Source organism: Primulina eburnea, unplaced genomic scaffold (assembly GCF_022965805.1).
Source record: "Primulina eburnea isolate SZY01 unplaced genomic scaffold, ASM2296580v1 ctg567_ERROPOS1600000+, whole genome shotgun sequence".
In the NCBI taxonomy this organism is placed as follows: Eukaryota; Viridiplantae; Streptophyta; class Magnoliopsida; order Lamiales; family Gesneriaceae; genus Primulina; species Primulina eburnea.
This window is the reverse complement of record NW_027331355.1, coordinates 169757-192738: the sequence shown is the minus strand read 5'-3', so window position 1 is coordinate 192738 and position 22982 is coordinate 169757. Positions and strand designations below refer to the sequence as shown.

At 35.3% G+C, this 22982-nt stretch overlaps 1 protein-coding gene across 2 annotated transcripts in view; it reads right to left on the bottom strand.

Annotated features, from left to right (window-relative positions):
- Positions 1-4882: 4882 nt before the first annotated feature.
- Positions 4883-22982, bottom strand: part of LOC140821447 (uncharacterized) — a 41762-nt gene continuing 23662 nt past the window's right edge. Inside the window, exon 5 of one of the 2 annotated variants that reach the window (XR_012115742.1) lies at positions 4883-4901. The gene's annotated coding sequence lies outside the window, so the exon portion shown is untranslated. The remainder of the gene's footprint in view (positions 4902-22982) is intronic. The other variant, XR_012115743.1, reaches the window with a different exon arrangement.

Here is a 22982-nt window from a genome sequence, read left to right as displayed (position 1 = left end):
TTTTTAAGAAAATACAGGAATCAAGCATGAGCTCTCAGAAGCTAGAACACCTCAGCAAAATAGTGTAGCTGAGAGAAGAAATCGGACCCTTAAAGAAGCTGCTAGAATAATGCTTGTTGATTCTGGTATTTCTCAAAGGTTTTGGGCTGAAGCAGTAAACACTGCATGTTATACTTAGAACAGATCAATTATTAATAAGAATCATGTGAAAACATCTTATGAGATCTGGCATGAAAGAAAAAGTGTAGTTTCTTATTTCAAGATATTTGGCTGCAGATGTTTCATTCTTGACAATGGTAAAAATAATTTAGAAGCCTTTGATGCTAAATCTACAGAGGGAATATTTCTTGGATATTCTTCAGTAAGCAAAGCATATAAAGTTTTCAATAAAAATTCTTTAAATGTTGAAAAATCTATCCATTTTTTTTTATGAAACTGTACTAACTGATAAGCCAACTGATCCAGTTGAGCTAGTTGATCGATTTACAGAGATCAGTTTGGAGGATGATAATGAGGAAGAAAATCATACCAACAAAAATATCCTTCAAACATATAAAGTTTTCAATAAAAATTCTTTAAATATTGAAGAATCTATCCATTTTGTTTTTGATGAAACTGTAGTAACTGATAAGCCAACTGATCTAGTTGAGCTAGTTGATCGATTTATAGAGATCAGTTTCGAGGATGATAATGAGGAAGAAAATCATACCACCAAAAATATCCTTCAAACACCTGAACTAGAGATACTAGATCAAACAGTTGAACATGAACCTGCTCCTGATAATTAGTTGGTGGAGCAAACAGATGATATTCAGTTACCAACTGATACAGATCCAACTGAAACTGAAAAAATTCAGATGCCAACAGAAGCAGATGCTGATATGGAATCAGCAAACACTGAACTTAGATGGAATAAATCACATCCACTAGAATTGGTGATAGGTAATCCATCTGACTCGATAAGAACAAGAAATCAAATGCTTAACTTATTTATTCATTCTGCTTTTGTCTCACAATTGGAACCAAAGAAAACTGACGAAGCTTTTGCTGATCCTAACTGGATAAATGCAATGGAAGAGGAGATAAATCAGTTTACCCATAACAATGTCTGGGACTTAGTTCCAAGAACAGTTTGCAAAACAATTATAGGTACAAAATGGGAATTCAAAAATAAACTGAACGAAGATGGTTCAGTTGCACGCAACAAAGCAAGATTGGTATCACAAGGATATAGGCAGGAAGAAGGAATTGACTATGATGAAACATATGCACCAGTTGCAAGACTGGAAGCAATCAGAATGTTTCTTGCCTATGCATCATTCAAGAACTTCAAGGCCTATCTAACGGATGTAAAAAGTGCATTTTTGAATGGTCAGTTGCAAGAAGAAGTGTATGTTGAACAACCGCCAGGTTTTATCAATCACTCTTTTCATGATCATGTCTATCATTTGAAAAAAGATTTATATGTTCTTAAACAAGCACCAAGATCTTGGTATGAGACACTTTCAAAATTCTTAACTGATCATGATTTCACTGTTAGATTAGTGGACAAGACATTGTTCAAATTTTCTAAGAATGATCATATTTTACTTGTGCAAATTTATGTTGATGATATTATATTTGGTTCCAGTAACCCCAAATTATGTGAGAAGTTTGCCAAGTTAATGCAGGACAAATTTGAGATGAGCATGATGGGTGAACTGACATTCTTTCTCAGACTGCAAGTGAAGAAACTTGATACTGGTATTTTTATCAGTCCGACCAAATACACAAAGAAATTGATCAAGAAATTTGGCATGGAAACATGTTCAGCTACAAGCACTCCCATGAGTTCATCAGTTAAATTGGACAATAATCAAGGGGGAATATCAGTTGAGATGTCATTTTATAGAGGTTTAATAGGTTCATTATTTTACCTAACTGCTAGTCGTGCTGATATCGTGTTTGCTGTTTTCATGTGTGCTAGATTCCAAGCAAATCCTAAGCAATCGCATTTTACTGTTGCCAAAATAATTTTAAAATATTTAAAAGACAATCAAAATGTTGGATTATGGTATGCTAAAGACTCTTCTTTCAATTTAGTTTGATATTCAGATGCAGATTATGCATGATGTAAGCTAGATTGTAAAAGCACCAGAGGATCATGTCAGTTTCTAGGAGACAGACTGATATCTTGGTTCAGCAAGAAGCAAACATCCATAGCTACTTCCCCTAATGAAGCAGAATACCTTGCTGCTGGAAGCTGCTGTGCCCAACTACTCTGGATTCAGCAACAACTGAAAGATTATGGAGTTGATGCTAAAGAATCTCCCATATTATGTGACAACACAAGCACGATTGCAATAACTTATAATCCAGTTCTTCAATCAAGGACCAAGCACATTGATGTCAGACATCACTTCATCAGAGATCATACTCTGAAGAAAGCTATGAGACTGGAATATGTATCAACTGAACAACAAGCTACTGACATCTTCACAAAGCCATTGGCAGAGACTAAGTTTTCTCACTTTTGCAATATACTTGGTTTAATCGATTTATCTTAATAAGTTTTATTGTTGCTTTGTTAGTTGTTGTTCATACATTTTGTCATTTATTATTTAAATGTTTATCAACTGATGTCAGTTACTCATTCACCAGTTCACTTGTTCAGTTGTTTAACTGTGTGTCAACTGACGTCAGTTGGTCCTATATCAGTTATGATATTCAGTTCATCAACAGATGTCAGTTATTAATTTATCTGTTATTGTATTTAGTTAGTTAATTATTTATCAACAGATGAAAGTGAAGTTTTTGTAGAAAATAATGAGACAACAATGATGGAAAACATGATTTCATTACGCGTAAAATGAACAAGTAATCCAGTCGTGGACCAGATTTGGAGATTGAAGGAAAGAGTTTTTTGAAGATCGTTCGTAGGGATTAATCAAAAGTTAGATCCGCCTATAGCGGATTAGTTGAAGCCAAGTGAGTTAATTCACTGAAGGTATAATTCTGACATCCTATGAATGTTTTTATTAAAATCATACGAGTGTCCAAAGCAAAACATATTTTGATTGTCAAAATAAATAAAAATTTTAAAACTTCCGCTGTGTTTTGGGCGCGAGAAAACCGAGATCCAACAGTGGTATGAAAGCCAAGGTTTTTTTAAATCGTATAGTTTTGATATTGAATAATTTGTTTCTAACCACACAAGAAAATTTTTCAGAAAATTGTAGCACCATTAAAATTATTTTTCCAGAAATAAAAAAAAAATATATTCGAATCTGCACGGAACTGTTCTGGGCAGTCCGTGAGCGGCCCTGCGCGCACGATAGGGCGCTGCACGCGTGGGTCAGACGCCAACGCACAGCGCGCGCCCCCAGCGTCAGGACGCCAGCGCGCGGCTGTGCGCGCAGGGCACGCATAGCGGGCCTGCCATGCCCAAAACGTTCCGGCAGCGGGCGAGCGGCGCGGGCGGCTGCCGGGGATCGTATCGGGAAGCGTGATGGATGATGGGCTTGAATTGTTTGGACCTAGGGTGCAATTTTCTGATTTTTCAAATTTTTAGGCAAAATTGATATTTTTGAAAATTGGTTCAATTTTTATTTTTGAAAATTATTTTTTTGAAAATTAATAATTTTCTTGTAAAGTAAATTATTATTGATTTAATTGAAAATTAAATAAAAGGGTTTATTTAATTTATTAAATCTTTAATAATTTGTGGTGGTTAGTGATAAAATTATTAGATATATGATTTATCAATTAATTAAATTGTTTAATTAAATTGATGTTAATATTTGATATTAAATGCATGATATTTAAAAGACAATCAAAATGTTGGATTATGGTATGCTAAAGACTCTTCTTTCAATTTAGTTTGATATTCAGATGCAGATTATGCATGATGTAAGCTAGATTGTAAAAGCACCAGAGGATCATGTCAGTTTCTAGGAGACAGACTGATATCTTGGTTCAGCAAGAAGCAAACATCCATAGCTACTTCCCCTAATGAAGCAGAATACCTTGCTGCTGGAAGCTGCTGTGCCCAACTACTCTGGATTCAGCAACAACTGAAAGATTATGGAGTTGATGCTAAAGAATCTCCCATATTATGTGACAACACAAGCACGATTGCAATAACTTATAATCCAGTTCTTCAATCAAGGACCAAGCACATTGATGTCAGACATCACTTCATCAGAGATCATACTCTGAAGAAAGCTATGAGACTGGAATATGTATCAACTGAACAACAAGCTACTGACATCTTCACAAAGCCATTGGCAGAGACTAAGTTTTCTCACTTTTGCAATATACTTGGTTTAATCGATTTATCTTAATAAGTTTTATTGTTGCTTTGTTAGTTGCTGTTCATACATTTTGTCATTTATTATTTAAATGTTTATCAACTGATGTCAGTTACTCATTCACCAGTTCACTTGTTCAGTTGTTTAACTGTGTGTCAACTGACGTCAGTTGGTCCTATATCAGTTATGATATTCAGTTCATCAACAGATGTCAGTTATTAATTTATCTGTTATTGTATTTAGTTAGTTAATTATTTATCAACGGATGAAAGTGAAGTTTTTGCAGAAAATAATGAGACAACAATGATGGAAAACATGATTTCATCACGCGTAAAATGAACAAGTAATCCAGTCGTGGACCAGATTTGGAGATTGAAGGAAAGAGTTTTTTGAAGATCGTTCGTAGGGATTAATCAAAAGTTAGATCCGCCTATAGCGGATTAGTTGAAGCCAAGTGAGTTAATTCACTGAAGGTATAATTCTGACATCCTATGAATGTTTTTATTAAAATCATACGAGCGTCCAAAGCAAAACATATTTTGATTGTCAAAATAAATAAAAATTTTAAAACTTCCGCTGTGTTTTGGGCGCGAGAAAACCGAGATCCAACAGTGGTATGAAAGCCAAGGTTTTTTTAAATCGTATAGTTTTGATATTGAATAATTTGTTTCTAACCACACAAGAAAATTTTTCAGAAAATTGTAGCACCATTAAAATTATTTTTCCAGAAATAAAAAAAAAATATATTCGAATCTGCACGGAACTGTTCTGGGCAGTCCGTGAGCGGCCCTGCGCGCACGATTGGGCGCTGCACGCGTGGGTCAGACGCCAACGCACAACGCGCGCCCCCAGCGTCAGGACGCCAGCACGCGGCTGTGCGCGCAGGGCACGCACAGCGGGCCTGCCATGCCCAAAACGTTCCGGCAGCGGGCGAGCGGCGCGGGCGGCTGCCGGGGAACGTATCGGGAAGCGTGATGGATGATGGGCTTGAATTGTTTGGACCTAGGGTGCAATTTTCTGATTTTTCAAATTTTTAGGCAAAATTGATATTTTTGAAAATTGGTTCAATTTTTATTTTTGAAAATTATTTTTTTGAAAATTAATAATTTTCTTGTAAAGTAAATTATTATTGATTTAATTGAAAATTAAATAAAAGGGTTTATTTAATTTATTAAATCTTTAATAATTTGTGGTGGTTAGTGATAAAATTATTAGATATATGATTTATCAATTAATTAAATTGTTTAATTAAATTGATGTTAATATTTGATATTAAATGCATGAAGGATGATCGAGAGCCTTGACCAATGTGTTAGGTGTATCGTAGGATATTTTACTGTTTTATTCGTTTTGTTAATATTTGATATTATTATAGGGGGCCTGGTTTATGGCCCGTTCTCACCCCATGAGATGTATCCCTTATGCGCCATGGTTATTTTAATGTAATTATTTGAAATAGTGGGAGATGAAGACTGGAAGATGGTGGGCCCGATGAACGAGATGAAGACAAGTAAAATATTGGAAGCTTTTGTAATAGTTGCATTTGCATCCCTGCATTTACCTAGGTTTTGGACCTGGATCCATATTTGGCTCACATTGATCTAATAGTGTTGGCAATCGATCATCCTTATTTATTATTGAATATCATATTATGATAAGTGCGATATACATTAGTATGCATGTATGTATATTATTATATAGTTGCATGAATCCGGCAAACATACAAACATGGCACGCGTTTTTAAAATTAAAATGAAGAGACAATTTTAAAATTGAAATCCCTCATTTTGAATATGATTCAAAATTTATATCAAACAGTAAAAGTAAAAATTAAAAGAGTTTAATTTTTCATTGTCTTCCATCAACCATGGTTGCATGTTGATCGCTACCCGCAGACAGTGTCTGGCTCATATTATTGTGGAGGCCTGGACGCCGGAAAGCTGTGACTTCCACCGGACATATGATGTGAATTGAGTGGAACTCCCATGACTTCGGATCATATTATTGGGGGAACTCATGACGACCGTCTACTACAATTCAACATTGATGGGTTGGTTTGACACGCGAAAATAAATGGCGTCATATTATTGGGTCCTTATTAAACGTGAGGCAAAACACGCGGAGGTTGCATATGGATGCAATTGGATTCTACCTTTTAGAAATTATAATTTGCTAATATTATTTGGGATTATAATTGGCTAATTGGACTCTACGTGCCCACTAAGGAAATACGATTTCCCTTTTTCATCAGAGGGTGGTGAAAATGTCAAAATAGTAGGAGGGAGATTTATAAAATAAAAATCCATTTTTTATATTTTAAAATTATTTTAAAATAATCAGCAACTATTATTCTGTTTCCGTATCAGTATATTTTCGATTTCGTCACATAACCGATTTCTGTTGTTAACAGCTAACCGAATGTGGGGACCCGGACGCTAATTCGATTCTTAATCATCTTTGGGACTAATTAATCAATTATAATAAACAGAGTCTAATTTTTTTTTAACATACACTATTACATGCGAAACGTAATGGCATTCAGCTATTATACATATCAGTATAAATTAAAGCACGAGTCCTGTACAACATACATTTATTCAGACTAAGGTTCAACAACTAAACATCAAGTGTCCAAACCCTATTTCTAATCAAAGTCCGTAGTCTCCACTCTAATCACGATCTCTCTTCATCTCCTGGACCCTGAACATGTCCCACCTGTTGTCATGCACACATAAAAACAAGACAACAGCCAGATAACTCCGGTGAGAATTATATTCCCAGTATAAACCAACGAAACATGCATTTTATATAACAAAAATAAAAGCATGAAGCATATATTCATAACATGTATCGCAATCAAAAACATATATCAATATCAAACTATAAATCATACTCGTGACTCCACGTCTAAGACTAGACTCATTCTTAGTTTAGGGATCCCGGTTTCCAGACGTTGGCATTCCATATCGATCACCAGTAATAGAAGAAACTCCGATTCTATCCACATCGATATGATATCGATCACCAGTAATAGAACTACAATTCTATCCACGTCGATAGCCAATCATCCGGTAACAGACTTTGGCACTATCGCCAATACACTATCTTGTGACATTGTGCAATGTGCCCGTGGAGATCCCACCACTATCAGGCACTTCTGTCACAAGATCACTCGTCTAATACTCGTCTAATATATGCTTCCTATAAATCAATAGAACAAGCATATCAAATTAAATCAATGCATATAATAGCAGTAAGTATGTGATTTATGGAAACTCAAGTATATCATGCTTGAGTCGATCTCCCAATACCACATTGTGAAACGTCCCGTGTTCTTGTGTTTAAAATGTACTAGGAATTTTTTTTTTTTTTTTAAAAAAATTCGGACCGCCCATGAAAATATTTTAATAAAATATTTTGCCCATGATCTAGAACGTTCGCTAGCTAGCATTTTAAAATCAAGTGAATAGACATGAAGGATAAAATCATCGCATGAGTTACCAAACCTAAAAAGCAATAATCATGAAACATACCCCCTCTCCAAAACCACTCTAAAGCATAAATAAATGATTTTAGAAATCTTTTAACGTAAAATCATAATCCATAATCATGAGTGCGGAAAATAGTAGAAGCGCTGGTCCTCGGGTTGTGTGCACCTTCAGTCCAGTCGTCTCATGCGTCAAGTCCTCCCCCACCCTCACCTGCATCCATCACACCTAGTGAGTCTAAAAACTCAACACACCAAATCTTTGTAACGAGTAATAGATATAAAATCCCATGCAACAGTGAAAATACTTTTACGTAAAATAATCTTTTCGTGATATGCATGACATGAACCTTGCCTTTACCTTTTCCTTGATCATAACATGACATGATAACATGACATAATAGCACATAATAGCATGACGTGATTCTTTTCATGATCATAACTTTATCTTTTCCTTGATTGAATTCAGATCGTTAATTGTGACTTTCCTGACGTGACATGACATGACATGACATGACGATGGTACCATCTACTTGAAACCACAGTACTGGGCGGCGGGGACATCAGCGACACAAGATCGTCAACTGAGCCTTGGCCTAATCTTGATCATAACCTCAAATCCTGAATTCCTCATAGTCACAATTACTTCACTTTCATCAATATTTTCATGTTTTCATCACCTTATAAAATTATGCATGAATATATTTTTATTTGAAACCAAGCATGCACCATGTATTTTAAATGTCAATTTTAATTATAAAATTACATGGACATTTAAAATAAATCATAAATAAATCATGAACATTTCATAAGCATTTAACAATGAACATAATATCATAAAAACAGCATTTAGGGCACTGCCATGACCTTTACTAATTTTAGGTGTAAAAAGACCGTTTTACCCCTAATCATGACATTTTACGTTTCTGACTTTTTTTCTTGATTTCTTGACTCTAATATGTCCCAAATAAATATTTAAGCTTACATGAATTTTTTCGTAATTTTAATTAGCTTAAATAATAGACAATTTCAATTATCTTTTCTTGATTATTTTAACGGTGTTTTAATCCCGAAAAATACCAAACTTTAATATAAAATTCCTAAATTCAAAATTTAGTCTTTTTATATTATTTTAGCCCTTATGGATCACGACCCGACCCCCGTGAGCCGTTTTCCAACTTTTCTTCATTATAAAACTCAATTTGACACCTAAACTTCGACCCCGAGCCATCTCTTAATTTTACCGAGTTACCCTCGGACCATAACGAACCAGAACTTGCCCAACATCCTAAACTAACCTCCTGGACCCTCAAACCATTAAAAACTCTCACCCAAAGCCGAAAAACGAGGCCCTCAAGTCACTGTACATGCTGGCCGAGAACACACTTTGCATGAACTCCATGTTCATGGTCGTGCGAGCCCAGCCGGTGCTTTACCGCTCGAACCCAACCCATGAACCCTTACTTGGGACCCTAGTGAACCTTCCTAGCCCAGCCCACGAGCCCAGGACCGAGCCCTAGCCCCGAACTAATCGCACGAAGACTGCACAGCGTGGTGCAACTTCTCGGGTGGGAGTCCTTGCATGCAAGGACTCCTCCCTGCCCTTCGGTTCTGAGTCCTAGCTTGGCTAGGACTCTCCCTAGACCATGAACCGCCCCTGGCCGTGTCCTGGCCCCAGCCAAGTCCAGGCCTCACCCTAAAATCGTGCAACCGAGCATGAACGCCATGACAGTAGCGTTCAGCTTCTGTTTCCTTAATCCCTTTCCAATTTCTGCCGATGGTGGGTGGTTTGTTTTCCTTGAAACCTTTACCTAGACATCATATGGCATCATGGCAGTCCCTAAACACAATCAAGACATGATTTGGTACACAAAAATCGTTAGTTCATAGCATGTTCATGAGAAAAACGAATTTCTGCAAATAAAACTTCAAGATCTTTGTACACACAGAATTTGAATCGATATTATGATGTAATGGATGAGCAAAGGAAGATATAGGCGTGCCTTTGCGTCGTAAATGCACGAAATACCGACGGCGACGAAGAACGGAGAGAACCGAGGCTTGTAACTCACAAACTTTGAAGAGAAAAACTAATCTCCTCACGGCCGAGAGCTACCAGCCGAGGGAAGAGCTTATTCTATTTTCTGAAAATTCTAATTGCGGCGTGAGTGTGTGAGGCGTGAGTGGAGTGATTTTCTTTCTAGCTTAGGGTTTAAATCTCCCTTTAATATGCTAATTAATTGCTTAAAAAGGCTTAAGGCCAAAATAAATTTAACTAAGCCCACTAGTGCAAGCTAGACTTAATTAAAGTAAAAAAAGTTTTCATAAAAAAAATTTAGTGAATTAAATAGCCGGACGACTTAAAAGATCGAATTTTAGTTGAAAATCCAACACCAATAAAAATTAGTCTCGGTGCATAAAATCACCTCAAAATTCCTTGTTTTCAAAAATATGAGAAAACCATCATCCTTATATTAAATAATTAAAATTAATTATTTAATAAAACATTTTACATTTCTCAGCCTTAGGACTCCGTTCCTCGATCGTCACTTGAATATCCTTTTAAAAAAAATACAGTTTCATGCAACCATGCAGAAAATATATTTTAAACATGTCAAAATGCACCACATAAATAATTCATGCAATTAAAACATTTAATTAAAAATACAAAAGAATTTAATAATTGCATGCATATGGTTCGCGTGAACTTTAAATTTTTGGGGCGTTACAATCTTCCCCCCTTAAATTGAATTTAGTCCTCGAAATTCGCTTATCCTTAATAACCCAAAGTTTAGATTTAGTTCTAATATTTCAAAAACCCACGCTTCTGCTGCGCTTACTCTGATAAAACTTAAATTCTAGAATAACTATTCCTTTCTAAATCCTTATTTGCAAATGGCAACTTAAAAAGACCCATAATTACTTAATGTTATACTATTATACCCTCGAATTTCCATTTTTCTTAAAATTCCCATTAATAAAAGATGGATAACCAAACTTATCGTATATTATTTTCCTTATTTTATACCCAAAATGTTCATCAATTTATCATATTTCAATCTTAAAATTCCAAACGAATCCGTTGACGCTTAGATTTTCAAGCCTAATATTGATTTATTCTTAGAAACCCTTGATTAACATTCCGTATAACATTATAACCCAAGATGTCCCACGGTTCTAAATATTCTTAAAAGTCTAAATCCTAAAAATTCTTATCATTTAGACCATTTAATTATCGCTTAATGCCAAACTAGTCCCCAAATTCCTTAATAATTGCAAATTTATTTCTTAATTTCCTCAAAAATTACCCAATAGGTGCTTTATTTTCGAAAATCCTACAATTAATCCCATAAGTTTTTGGCATTCTTAAGTTTCCTTCTACAGTTTCCCATAACATAATTTCAAAATTTTTAAACTTATTTACCCAAAAATCAATTCTCATAATCCATCTTACCTTTCATCAAACTAAAAATCACAATTTATACATTTTCTTACTTCCCGAGATAATCGCATTTTTCGAATAATTATTACTTATGAGTAATTCCCAAAATTAATTCAACTAATAACCATGAATCGTAAATATTTTCTTAGAAAATATACGTGTCCCAAAAATCATTCATAATGTTCATGATCAACTTATAGCCCAACAAAGTAGAACGTCAATACTAAAATCCAAAAATCACATAGTCCAATTCCACCACAAACCAACATGCGTTAACATAAAATAATTTTTTATTCCGCAACGTAACACGTATAAAAATCATGAAGCATATAATCTTTTAGCATAACAAAGTCATGCAACTATGCAGGATGAAAATCGTTTACCATGCAACCTTAAACACCAACGTCATTCACTTCAAAACGTGTATGCACATGTAGCTTAAACATATAGATCATGTAGACGTGTAGGTAACATCATAAAATCATATAAAGCATGTAAACTTACAACTTTGAGGCTTGACGACTGATCTTCCCGGCGCTGATGGTGGCACAACCCTTTACAGAACCATTGGCTCTGATACCAACTGAAACGTCCCGTGTTCTTGTGTTTAAAATGTACTAGGAATTTTTTTTTTTTTTTAAAAAATTCGGACCGCCCATGAAAATATTTTAATAAAATATTTTGCCCATGATCTAGAACGTTCGCTAGCTAGCATTTTAAAATCAAGTGAATAGACATGAAGGATAAAATCATCGCATGAGTTACCAAACCTAAAAAACAATAATCATGAAACATACCCCCTCTCCAAAACCACTCTAAAGCATAAATAAATGATTTTAGAAATCTTTTAACGTAAAATCATAATCCATAATCATGAGTGCGGAAAATAGTAGAAGCGCTGGTCCTCGGGTTGTGTGCACCTTCAGTCCAGTCGTCTCATGCGTCAAGTCCTCCCCCACCCTCACCTGCATCCATCACACCTAGTGAGTCTAAAGACTCAACACACTAAATCTTTGTAACGACTAATAGATATAAAATCCCATGCAACAGTGAAAATACTTTTACGTAAAATAATCTTTTCGTGATATGCATGACATGAACCTTACCTTTACCTTTTCCTTGATCATAACATGACATGATAACATGACATAATAGCATGACGTGATTCTTTTCATGATCATAACTTTATCTTTTCCTTGATTGAATTCAGATCGTTAATTGTGACTTTCCTGACGTGACATGACATGACGATGGTACCATCTACTTGAAACCACAGTACTGGGCGGCGGGGACATCAGCGACACAAGATCGTCAACTGAGCCTTGGCCTAATCTTGATCATAACCTCAAATCCTGAATTCCTCATAGTCACAATTACTTCACTTTCATCAATATTTTCATGTTTTCATCACCTTATAAAATTATGCATGAATATATTTTTATTTGAAACCAAGCATGCACCATGTATTTTAAATGTCAATTTTAATTATAAAATTACATGGACATTTAAAATAAATCATAAATAAATCATGAACATTTCATAAGCATTTAACAATGAACATAATATCATAAAAACAGCATTTAGGGCACTGCCATGACCTTTACTAATTTTAGGTGTAAAAAGACCGTTTTACCCCTAATCATGACATTTTACGTTTCAGACTTTTTTTCTTGATTTCTTGACTCTAATATGTCCCAAATAAATATTTAAGCTTACATGAATTTTTTCGTAATTTTACTTAGCTTAAATAATAGACAATTTCAATTATCTTTTCTTGATTATTTTAACGGTGTTTTAATCCCGAAAAATACCAAACTTTAATATAAAATTCCTAAATTCAAAATTTAGTCTTTTTATATTATTTTAGCCCTTATGGATCACGACCCGACCCCCGTGAGCCGTTTTCCAACTTTTCTTCATTATAAAACTCAATTTGACACCTAAACTTCGACCCCGAGCCATCTCTTAATTTTACCGAGTTACCCTCGGACCATAACGAACCAGAACTTGCCCAACATCCTAAACTAACCTCCTGGACCCTCAAACCATTAAAAACTCTCACCCAAAGCCGAAAAACGAGGCCCTCAAGTCACTGTACATGCTGGCCGAGAACACACTTTGCATGAACTCCATGTTCATGGTCGTGCGAGCCCAGCCGGTGCTTTACCGCTCGAACCCAACCCACGAACCCTTACTTGGGACCCTAGTGAACCTTCCTAGCCCAGCCCACGAGCCCAGGACCGAGCCCTAGCCCCGAACTAATCGCACGAAGACTGCACAGCGTGGTGCAACTTCTCGGGTGGGAGTCCTTGCATGCAAGGACTCCTCCCTGCCCTTCGGTTCTGAGTCCTAGCTTGGCTAGGACTCTCCCTAGACCATGAACCGCCCCTGGCCGTGTCCTGGCCCCAGCCAAGTCCAGGCCTCACCCTAAAATCGTGCAACCGAGCATGAACGCCATGACAGTAGCGTTCAGCTTCTGTTTCCTTAATCCCTTTCCAATTTCTGTCGATGGTGGGTGGTTTGTTTTCCTTGAAACCTTTACCTAGACATCATATGGCATCATGGCAGTCCCTAAACACAATCAAGACATGATTTGGTACACAAAAATCGTTAGTTCATAGCATGTTCATGAGAAAAACGAATTTCTGCAAATAAAACTTCAAGATCTTTGTACACACAGAATTTGAATCGATATTATGATGTAATGGATGAGCAAAGGAAGATATAGGCGTGCCTTTGCGTCGTAAATGAACGAAATACCGACGGCGACGAAGAACGGAGAGAACCGAGGCTTGTAACTCACAAACTTTGAAGAGAAAAACTAATCTCCTCACGGCCGAGAGCTACCAGCCGAGGGAAGAGCTTATTCTATTTTCTGAAAATTCTAATTGCGGCCTGAGTGTGTGAGGCGTGAGTGGAGTGATTTTCTTTCTAGCTTAGGGTTTAAATCTCCCTTTAATATGCTAATTAATTGCTTAAAAAGGCTTAAGGCCAAAATAAATTTAACTAAGCCCACTAGTGCAAGCTAGACTTAATTAAAGTAAAAAAAGTTTTCATAAAAAAAATTTAGTGAATTAAATAGCCGGACGGCTTAAAAGATCGAATTTTAGTTGAAAATCCAACACCAATAAAAATTAGTCTCGGTGCATAAAATCACCTCAAAATTCTTTGTTTTCAAAAATATGAGAAAACCATCATCCTTATATTAAATAATTAAAATTAATTATTTAATAAAACATTTTACGTTTTTCAGCCTTAGGACTACGTTCCTCGATCGTCACTTGAATATCCTTTTAAAAAAAATACAGTTTCATGCAACCATGCAGAAAATATATTTTAAACATGTCAAAATGCACCACATAAATAATTCATGCAAGTAAAACATTTAATTAAAAATACAAAAGAATTTAATAATTGCATGCATATGGTTCGCGTGAACTTTAAATTTTTGGGGCGTTACACATTGACTTATACCTTTGTCTTCCCATCTGACGAAGTCGAAGTCTCGAAGTCAAATCTGTCCATATCTAATCTGAAATGACAATATCGAATAGACGGTGTCAATGTATCACTCAATTCAAAACCTGTATTGATCAATACTCAAATCAATACATAATCTGATCAATGACAACGACATACAATGCAATCTCAATCACTACTGAATCTTATCAAAATCAATCTACTGATGTTTCGACGGCATAAGAATACGGTCTTGATAGCCCCGTCAATCTCAACATCACAGATATAATAATACAACTCATAATCGCTATCAATACGAATCATAATCTCAATTCTGTACAATCTCGATCATATCCACTCAAAAAATCATAACAATTGTATATATAGTCTATTCTTCGATATGATTCAAAATATATACTGACCAGTATATCCCGAACATATAAGAATCATTAACTCTCAATTCATTATCAGTAACGATACAAATCTGATATCAATCTCAATCAATATCTTCCAAAAATCATAATAATTCCATACAATATCTATTCTTCAGTCCGGTTTCACTTCTACAATGTCTAATATGTCAAGAACATCATATATCAACCAAATCATAATTTCTGAAATATCACAATTTCAAATGATAATAGAACTCAATGAAACTTACGTCCCGTTGTAGCTTGTGATGATAGGAGTACAGTACTGAAGTCGGATTTCCAATCAGACGGACGGATCGCTCGTAAATCAAATTTCTCCAATTCAAGGAACTTTGAAGCTTTTCCAGGGAATTCCCTTCGTTTTCCTCCCTTGAATCTGAAGGAATTGCATCAGTTATATATATCAATGCATGCAAAGGACGTGTGACTCATTCTTCAACACACACGTTTCACCGCAGGTGCGCTCGTTTTTATACCGCGGATGCGGTGGACTTTCTGCCCCAACACCGCGGGTGCTGTGGCTTTTCTGGCACGGGTGCGCTCAAGCTACTGTAAATTTCCAACATTTTATGATACACGACCGCGGGTGCGGTAGAGTTTATGGCGCGGGTGCAGTATCTCCTGCAATATACTTCATAATTTAATTTCTTTTTAAATACTTTTCTCGGTGTCCCGATTGATCCTCTCATAATCCTTTCAACTCATCAATCACTAATTGCAGATTAACAGATAAAAATCTCGGGCATTACACCGAACCTAATTTTCAAGACTGGTTAGGAAAATTGTTCTGAATTCAGAGAAAATGACACACAATAATGTCAGTCATGCTAAACTGACAAAGCATGCAAGATGGTAGGACCATACTATGCAAGCTAAAGTGTAAAATGATCGCTTCTATGTCAAATGAACTGTAAGGACAGTTTGAGGAAATTTTGAATGCTCCTGACATTCGAATGCACGTGCAAAAGTTGCATGGTGCATGAAACTATGCACACCACTTTCAAGGAGCTCATGACTACACGCATGCAAAACAAGGTTTTGGCCCATGAGCATGATGTACATATGACTGGGCTTATTAAGAATGTGGTGGGCCTGGAATATGTGATTCCTAAGAGTTACTAGATTACATCAATTTGTTGTCTTTCTCATCCTAATTTGACGGGGTTATGGTGAACTTCAATTTGAATAAGATAGATGATAGCCTTGAAGAGCTAGTTAATAAGCATATAACTTATGAGATCACCATAAAATAGGAAATTATTGTTTTTCTATTAGGCCTCTCGTCAGACTAAAAATGTCCCACAAGGTAAGGGAGATAAATGTTCTGCCCTCACAAGAAAAACAATCCCAATAAGAGGCAAACTCTGAAGGACACTTAAAAGGCTTACAAAGCCAGATAAGTTAGAACATATTTATTTCATTGCAAGAAGTCTGGACATAAAATTATATACGCCAGAAATATTCTGAAAATGATAAGTGAATGTCCAAGTAAACATGATTTCAACAAGAAACAAAAGAAAGTTAGGTGATCCAAATCCCACACAAATATGGCACGCTAGACTAGGTCATATTTTCCAAATAAGGATGCACAAGCTAGTAGGAGAAGACATGTTTGACTTGTCAGACATAAATTCTCTACCTACTTGTAAGTCCTGTCTAAAAGGAAAATTGACCAAGACTTCATTTAATGGAAACGTGGAACGTGTGCATGGTCTACTGGATTTGATCCACACAGGCATTTAGCACAAAATATGGGCAATCCTACTTCATTACCTTTACTGATGACCATTCGAGGTATTGGTAATTTTATTTGATGAAACACAAATCTGAAGCATTTGAAAGGTTCAAATAATTCATATCTGAATTAGAAAAACAGCTAGAAAGAAGTATTAAGACACTTCGATCTGATCGAGGTGGAGAATACTTGAGTGCTGAAATTTTGGATTATCTGAAAGAGAATGAGATTCTCTCACAGTGTACTCCACCAGCAACACCACAATTAAATGGTGTTTCTGAATGTCGTGAGCGAACTTTTTTGGACATGGTTTGATCTATGATGGGATTCACTGAATTGCCTACATGGTTTTGGGGCTTTGAGCTTGAAAATGCGGCAATGTTGTTGAATAATGTCCATACTAAAGCAGTGGATAAAACACCATATGAGATATGGATGGGAAAAACTCTCAAATTTTCTTACATGAGAATTTGGAGATGTCCTGCTTACGTGAAGTAGATAGTGGGAGACAAATTGGATAGTAGATCCACTTTGTGCTACTTTGTAGGATATCCAAAGAATTCTGTTGGATATCATTTTTATCATCCCAATGAAGCAAAAGTGTTTGTTTCGGGGAAGAGAAATGCCACCTTTTTGGAAAGATAATTTCTATTAGATAGAAAATACAAGATGATAGAACTTGGAGAGAGTCAAGATACTCCCTCAAATATAGTAGTTGAACCTAATTTCCAACAACCAGTAGTTGAAGTACAAGCTTCTAAAAGGTCTGATAGGTTATTAGACCACATGCAAAATATACGCTTCTTCATGAACAAAGTCATGATGAGCATTGTGTTGGATGTGATCCAATGAATTTCAAAGAAACAATATCTGATACTGATTCAACCAAATAGCTTGAAGTCATGCAGTCTGAAATGGACTCTATGTATTCAAACCAAGTCTGGACATTGGTGGATCCACCTGAGGGAATCGTTCCCATAGGATACAAATGGATCTACAAAAGAAAGTTTGGGCCAAATGGGAAGGTATATTGACCTTCAAAGCAAGACTGGTTGCAAAAAGTTATACTCAAAGGCAAGGAGTTGACTATGAGGAAAACTTTCACCAGTTGCTATGTTTAAGTCCATTAGAATACTACTAGCCATAGCAGCATTGTACGACAATGAGATATGGCAAATGGATGTAAAGACTGCATTCCTCAATAGAGACATCAAAGAAGAAATTTATATGTCTCAATCTGAGGGATACACATCAGTAGGAAGTGAGCATATGGTATGCAAACTTCAGAGATCAATACATGGTCTCAAGAAGGCGTCAAAGAGTTGGAACATCAGATTTGATAGCACTATCAAAGAGTTTGGTTTTGCTAAGAATCCTGAGGAACCGTGCGTGTACAAGAAAGTTACTGGGAGTGCAGTAACATTCCTAATACTTTATGTTGATGATATCCTGCTAATTGGGAATGATGTAGGATTATTGCAATCAACTAAAGTATGGTTGGTAAGTAAATTCTACATGAAAGACATGGGTGAAGCATCCTATGTATTGAGAATATAAATCTACAGAGATAGATCAAAAGGATGTTGTGGCTCACCCAAGCGATTTATATCGATATCATTCTAAATAGATCCTCTATGGAAGAGTCCAAGAAAGGATATTTACCAATGTGTCATGGTGTTACTCTATCTAATGCAATGTGCCCCAAGACTAATGGAAAGATAGAGATGATGACCCGTATTCCATATGCGTCTGCCATTGGTAGTATCATGTATGGTATGATATCGACACGTCTTGATGTTGCTTACGCTCTAGGTGTTACAACCAGATATCAGACAAACCCTGGTCCAATGCATTGGAAGGCCGTGAAAGATATTCTTAAGTACTTGAGAAGGACTAATAACTTGTTAATGGTCTATGAGGGTAGAGAATTGAAATTGGAAGGCTACACGGATTCTAGCTTCCAATGTGACGTAGATGATTCGAAATCGACCTCTGGTTTTGTATTCATGCTATATGGTGCGGCTGTCTCTTGGAAAGGTTCCAAGCAAGACACCGTTGCGGATTCCACCACTGAAGCTGAATGCATTGTTGCATCTGATGCAGCCAAAGAGGCAGTTTGGATGAGGAATTTTGTCCAAGTGTTTGGCGTTATTCCTAATGGAGTTGATCCAGTCCCGTCTTACTGCGACAACACTGGTGCCATTGCGCAAGCAAAGGAACCAAGGTCTCATCAGCGACCAAACATGTACTGAGGAAGTTCCACATCATACGGGAGATTGTGGGAAGAGAAGACATATCGGTCGAAAGAGTCTCCTCTGCAGATAATGTTGTTGATCCACTTACATAGCCCTTTCCAGGACCATTGTTTCAGAAGCATCGCGAAGCAATGTAATTAAAGTTAAGGGTAGTTCGCTCTAGGGCAAGTAGGAGATTGTTAGAGTAGATGCCCTGCAAGCCAACAGTTGGCTAGGGATTTTATTAACTCAGTTGTAATAAACAATCTTTATTTTAATATAATTTAACTTTTAATGGTTTCATTATACTTTATCTGTGTCATATAATGATTATACCGAATAACCCTCCCTCGGACTTTCCAAGTGGTTATCATTCATCGAGAGGATAAGTCCGTGGTTATGACTGTACACCATTAGTCCTTACGACTCGGGACAACACTGAGGCTCTATATGCTAGGACTGTGCTTTGACTCGTTTAGCGTCTCCAAGAGAGTCATCAGGTGGCGAGGTTGGGTACAGTTGCGACACATATAGGAGCCAGTGCATTGTAGTCGGGGATTCACCGCTCACCTACGGGTGTGGATATCCTATGTCATCTGATGAAATAATAGTTTGAGGAATCTCTGGCCAGAGTACGAGATGTACATTGGAGAAGGAGTTCTCCAATAGTACACGCGATGCCATTATTATAGTTATCACATAGTTATCGAATTAATATGCAACCCTCGATGAACCAATAGTTGCATATTCGATCAGTATATATGAGATGAAAGAACCGTACTATACGTTAATCATAATCGACTGGTTCTTGCAGGCACTATCAGTGATACATAGGGGATCATGGGGCGATGATACTAGACGCTCTTACCATGATCCGATGGGTGCAATCAGAAATGAGTTCTGACATTCTTGATCAAGGTGTTGATGAAAAGAATGAGGCTAACTAGGGTAAGCCCGAATAAAGGATTATGTCTTGAATCACAAAGAGTTGTGAACCCACGGCTAGCTGTATCTCTGAACCATTGAGGGTCACACAAGCACTAAATCATTTGTTTCCATTGAGAGAATAAATTCAAGAAGTTAAATTTATATTATGATAGAGTAAATTCAAGGAGTTGAATTTATGATAATTAAATTTTGAGAAAATAGATTCAAGGAGAGATAGTAAATTCAAGAATTTGAATTTATGAATTTATAAAATTTGGGAGAATAAATTCAAGGAGTTGAATTTATGAAATCTGATAATTTAATTTATTAAACTCAAAAGTTGGGTTTATTAAATATTAAATTTTGGAGGTGATAAAATTCAACGAGTTGAATTTATAATTTAAATAATAAATTCAAATGTTGAATTTATAATCGATTTAATTTATTCAGCTAAAAAATTTAGTTTATTAAATATTAAATTAAATATAGTGGGAAGTATGTTTAATTGGCTTGTAGGAGTACAAGTCCAACATACTAAATAATTAAAGTTCTTAATGGCCTTTGATTAATTAATTAAACTAATTGGACTAGCACAATTAATTAATCAAGTCCATTAATGTTAATTATGGTAATCAGGTCATGGATTTTTTTTTTAAAATTTTTGACCTAAAAATCACAGCCTCCACTAATTTTGATATTGTGTGATTTTCGAAAGTGAAAGACCACAATTCCTCCAAAATCTTTAGTTTACTTAATTAATTAAATTAATTAAGTAAAGGATGACGAAAGAATAATTAAGGATATTATTATTCTGATTTTCACAAGATTCATAGAAACCTTCAAAGTATTTTGCAAGAAAAGGTTTCGGCTCTTCCAATGTTTTTCACCCCTTCCAATTTTGTGCTCTCAAAAGGTTTTGAACCAAATTGTGTTATATCTCTACGAAAAGATCTTCTATACTTTCTAGTGCAAGTTAGAAGAGGAACAAATAATCCAGTCGTGGACCAGATTAGGAGATTGAAAGAAAGAGTTTTTTGAAGATCGTTCGTAGGGATTCATCAAGAGCTAGATCCGCCTATATCGGATTAGTTGGAGCCAAGTGAGTTAATTCACTAAATGTTTAATTCTGACATCCTATGAATGTTTTTATTAAAATTATAAGAGCGCCTAAAGCAAAATATATTTTGATTGTCAAAATAAATAAAAGTTTTAAAACTTCCACTACGTTTTGGGCACGAAAAAACCGAGTTCCAACAATAACTTAATCTTGCATAATTTTCAGTAGTGATGACTACTAACATTAACAAATTTCCATAAATATTCTAGAGGAGTCTAGAATTAAATTAACCAAAGAATTAGTTTATAAATTAAATAATAGTTATTTCATTTAATATACATATATATATTTTATATGGTGATATAAAATATGTGTATATGATATTATTATATCATGTATTATTAAAGGTTAATAAATACATTATATATTAATTATATGTGAATTTAATTATAATGAAAATATAGAGTCCTAATTAGATTAGGAATCTCACTCTATAAATACACTATAAGAAGGCATAATTAAATAGAGATTTTTTTCCATAAAATTACACAAAATTCCTTACCCAATTGAAAAGACATGTCACGGTCATATAAAATTTGGAAGAAATTTTTCCCAAATAAGCAAATTGGATTTGCTTAAATTATTGATTAAGAATCAATAATTATTAGGTTAATTATGTATTAAGAATAAATAAGATTCATTCACAAATCCTCTCCAATTTTTCTCCTTTCAAGTCTCGGCCACCTCATGGTTTTTATTAGAAAAACATTCGGCCACTTTGAAAAAGGTGAAGAAAAATTTGGTCGCGTTGCACCGTCTCTGGATTTCGGAAATTCGGAGGCTACAGTCTCCATGCACAAATCGTTTGTGATTTTAGTGCAATCCAAGCGAAGAACATAGCTTTCGATCGTGGACCTAATTTGGCGATCAATATTGAAGAGCCGTTTGTAGGAATATATGAGAAGGGCTTGTTGGATCTCGGTTTTCTCGTGCCACAAATGCAGCGGAAGTTTTAAAATTTTTATTTTATTTTGACAATCAAAATATGTTTGGGTTTGGGCACTTGTATGGTTTTATCATAAACATTCATAGAGAGTTAACAATTATACATTTGGTGATTAAATCACTGGGCTCCAACTAATCCAGTATTGACAGATCTATCTCTTGATGAATCCCTATGAACGTTCTTCAAGGACTCATTTCTTCTAATCAGGTCAACGACTAGATGATTTGTTCCTCTTCTAATTTGCACTAGAAAAATTAGAAGAACTTTTGCGTTGCAAATCAAATATCGATAGACGGCTCAAACCCTAAAATTCCTTTAAGGTGGCCGAATTCTTTTGAGAGGAGAGGAGAGGTTTTTCGAGAGTATCAAGGATGGAGGCTAAGGTTTTCAAAAAGTATGAATGAATTATTTCTAACCCTAAGCATAATACACATATATATAAGCTTATGACCCATTAATTAAATTAAACACTTAATGGACTTAATCAATTAATTATCCTAGTCCAACTAGTTTAATTAATTTATTAATATTTTAAATTCTAATTAAGAACTTTAATAATATGTATGTTGGTCTTGTACTCCTACAAGCACATTATACATATACCCATTACATTTAATTTAAATACCTTATAAATTCAACATTTGAATTTAATATTTAAATTATAAATTCAACTCCTTGAATTTTATCACATCCAAAATTTAATATTTAATAAACCCAACTTTTGAGTTCAATAAATTAAATTATCAAATTTTATAAATCAACTCCTTGAATTTATTCTCTCCAAATTTCATAAATTCAAATTCTTGAATTTACTATCTTATAAATTCACCTTCTTGAATTTATTTTCTCAAAATTTAATTATCATAAATTCAACTACTCGAATTTACTATATCAAAATATAAATTCAACTCCTTG